Source organism: Strongylocentrotus purpuratus, unplaced genomic scaffold (assembly GCF_000002235.5).
Source record: "Strongylocentrotus purpuratus isolate Spur 01 unplaced genomic scaffold, Spur_5.0 spur5_scaffold_3, whole genome shotgun sequence".
Lineage (NCBI taxonomy): Eukaryota > Metazoa > Echinodermata > Echinoidea > Camarodonta > Strongylocentrotidae > Strongylocentrotus > Strongylocentrotus purpuratus.
The window spans coordinates 5,738,516-5,742,268 of record NW_022145609.1 but is presented as its reverse complement, the minus strand read 5'-3'; the positions used below and the strand labels follow the sequence as shown (position 1 = coordinate 5,742,268).

Genomic DNA, 3,753 nt, shown 5'->3' with positions numbered 1-3,753 from the left:
ATTTTGGTTCTGTTGTCCTAGCTCTTCATTGGGTAGAAGAACTATGCTTTATAAATCTTTACAAATCCAGTTTATTAATTATTATTATTACTATTTTTTACCTAATGGTTGCTATAGGACAACGGCATCATGGCGCCTAGAAACACAGTACTATGCGCGTTAAAAGGTCTCTTTGTATGCGGTCTTTATTCTCTTTCGCTGAAGTCTGCTCGTAGTCAACTGGGTGGGCTTCTTTTTTGTACGATCAGGTTGTTCATGCTGGTCCCCTAGCCCCCCGCAGTTGAGTTAAAGGTAAAGACCAGTATTGGAAACGCCCCAATTTCAAAAAATGAAATGGAAGCTCTCATTTCCAATCATGTAAAAGAATATGTTTTGACTAATACATGATGATAAAAAAATTGCCGGGAAACAGCCTACTAATTCATATATTTGGTAAATTTGTTTCTCTCATGGTCTGTGAGAGATATAGGGTAGTCCCATATACATCTTTCTGTGTATAGTGCTTGTAACTTTACAAAGAAAGGGCCAAATTTCTTATCATTTTGATGGTACCATAATTTTTTATTTAAATAATCTTTACATTTTTCCTATTCATTTATTTTACATGAAGAATACCTGATGTACGAACTCAAGTATGTATAAAGTTTAAGTCCCAAAATACTTGAGATCTAGTTCCTAAATTTCCCATCTATTCTTGCTTTATTGCGCTTGCATAATATTATTATGGTCCCTTGTTTTTACACATTTAACACGCAAGTTGAGTTGAACCATTTCAGCTCCTATATCCGGTCAGTGCCGTACACAGATTATTTTTAATGGCTCTGCGCTTCCTTCAAAACATAATATTCACCTTTATACCTGATTATTGCAGACATTACTTTGACGAAAGATGGTTCAATGAGAATTATAATTTAATGTCATAACATCTCCACCATTTTGGATTGTAGCTACTCGTCAAGGTGATTTGTGGTTGCTCGTCCGAAAATGGACTGTCGAATTATGTCATCGGGCTACTTAAATTACAGTTGAAAAGAAGTTATCGAAATTATCAAATTATGCACAAGTTTGCTGTAGAAGGGCAGAAGACGCTATGAAAAAGTAGATTGAAATAATTATATGATTTTTTTTATAAGAACATGCCAATGATCTGATCTTTTAGAAATCATTCATGAATAAAATTTCACCAGCTTACAACATTACCATAATTTTGTTTCTTTGTTTGTTTGTATTTGTTTTCCAATCATTCAACTTATAAATTTACAACGAAATTTACTTTACCAATATGCATGCATATGGGGAGAGGTACACTACATTTTAAGGGGAGGAAAGTGCAAGAAATGGAACGAAAGAGTTGATATCGAGAATGAGGGATGGAGAGAGAGAGAGAGAGAGAGAGAGAGAGAGAGAGAGATGGAGGGAGGGAGAGAGAGAGAGAGAGAGAGAGATGGAGGGAGAGAGAGAGAGAGAGAGAGAGAGAGAGAAGAGAGAGGGGAGAAGAAAAAAGGGAGAAAGAAATAAAGAGAGTAATGGAAGTGAAAGAATCCCCTTCCACCGTCCCCTCCCCTGCAATTCAGTTGCCTTGTCCGTAAATCGGCAAAATGTAGATAGCCTACCTTTCATTTTTGTTGATAAACATGTTACTTTTTACCATTTTTGTTACATGTTTCATACATTTTATCCAGGTTATCATTTGACCTCTAACCTGACCGAAGATCAAAATCAATTCCAAGAAAAAATGTTGGAAGAAGGCGGTTGGTTCATCCCAAATGTTTCTGTTTTCCTCCGCTCCTTCCCAAGAGAAACAGGGGCATGTCGGAATGTACGTTGGTTCAAATACGGGGGCAAACAAACTACAAATTCGCCGACATTATAATTTTGTTTTTTGTATTTGCATTTATTCAGACATTCAGTAAAAACCAAACATGTCTGAGGATGAACCCGTACAGGGCTGCATCCCCGATAAAAATGATAAATAAATATAACAAGTTACATGATCAGAAAAACAAGATTGGAAACATAGAAATACATCGATAACATAGTTAAGGAGGTAAAAGGTGACTAAAAACACGCAACCAAACTTTAAAGCATGTAAACAAGTTAAACTGCCGACATCAACATTATATGAAATAAATCATTGAAGAGTTGAGTATCAAAGTGCACGAATTGTCATGTGTATTATTTCAGACAGATTATGGGTAGATGAATGGATAACTGGCTGTATGAATACAATATAAGAGAATATATAATATTATAATTCAAATAAGAGGAATTATGTAATTACTTATATCAATATATACCTATAATATGAAGAGGGATCTTTAGTGAGGATTTGAAAGGTGAGAGTTGGGCTATGTGTTACAATTGCATGGGAGTATTCTCTTGATACGTAAAAAAATACATTGTCAAATCATATAGCAGCTTGAGAAAGCAAAATGTAATAAGGTATTAATCAAATAAAACAATATATTTAAACAAAAAAAGACAAATAAAAAATCTTGTCAGAAGTGGGATTCGAACCCACGCCTCCATTCAGAGACCAGAACACTCCTAGTTATCCTCATGTGTACGGGATAAGGTAATTAACCTTGAGTCTGGCGCCTTAGACCGCTCGGCCATCCTGACAATACGGAAAGCTCGGTGGACCATTAAAACTATGTACAAAATACCCGGATGACTACACGTTGCGCCACGGTAAGGAAAATTGCGTCATTTACAAAAGTTGCGTTTGTTTCTATACAAGCGCATTGAGACTATTTGCAAGTCTGGCTAGGGGGGAGGGGTAGGGATCATGTTATTGTAGCCCCTGGATCTAACTTTAATCTGTTTCTTCAATACATTCAGTTGTATTTACGGGGTACGAGTGAATGAGTTCTGCTTCCTCTATCAAAGAGTCATGACCCAACCATCTGTTTTACGTTTCTATCTTAGAAATAATGATGAATTACTAGAGTTTGGGGATTTCTCGCTATTTGAGACCCTGGAAGTGCCCGAGTGAGTGCATGATGGGAGGTACAGGGTTAAGGGGTGGGGCGGAGAAAGAGTTTAAAAACGAGATTAACAGAGGGGCAAAGATAAAATGTATAAAGTAGGTCAATGTGAATATGTTACTCTGTTCATGTATTCCATCGTATAAATAGGGTGGGCTTTGTGTACAAACCAAAATTTGTGATAAGAAATAAAGAATTCCACTTCTAATGAATTGAGGGCTGTAGAAAATGATCATAACTTCGAACAAATTATTACACAGTTGGTACAATCATCTCTTCTCTACTCTTCTGTTGAGTATTTTATACCAATTTTTCGTGCATTGCATATACATGGTATATAATGTTTGAGTTAAAATGTTATCTGCCTGTCTGGCTTGTCTGTCTATCTGTCTGTCTGTATGTATTATGTCTAGATCCATCTCATCTCTCTCCCCCTCCCCCCCCCCTCTCTCTCCCTTTCTCTCTCTTCCTCTCTCTCTCTCTCTCTCTCTCTCTCACACACACTCTCTGTCCTCTTTCTTCCTCTCTTTCTCTCTCGTTCACCCTCCGGGTCCCCTTCTCTCGGTCTCTTTTTAAATCTTAATCCCCCCCCCCCCCCTCTCTCTCTCTCTCTCTCTCTCTCTCCTCCTCCTCCTCCTCCTCCTCCTCCTCCTCCTTCTCCACCTACTTTCATTTGTACCAGTATTCTCTACTAGTCTTAAGCCACTGTAGTCGGGGCGCGTGCCGAGCCAAGCGATGCAGACGTGTCTCGTGTCGAGCGCACTCC

The 3,753-nt window shown here is 38.0% G+C and overlaps 1 non-coding gene across 1 annotated transcript; it reads right to left on the bottom strand.

The window, feature by feature from the left end:
* Positions 1-2,496: 2,496 nt before the first annotated feature.
* Positions 2,497-2,622, bottom strand: TRNAL-CAA. The gene is made up of 2 exons: positions 2,585-2,622; positions 2,497-2,542 (listed from the first exon to the last, which is right to left on the bottom strand). It is a non-coding gene; the product is annotated as a tRNA-Leu (tRNA).
* Between the last annotated feature and the right edge of the window lie 1,131 nt (positions 2,623-3,753).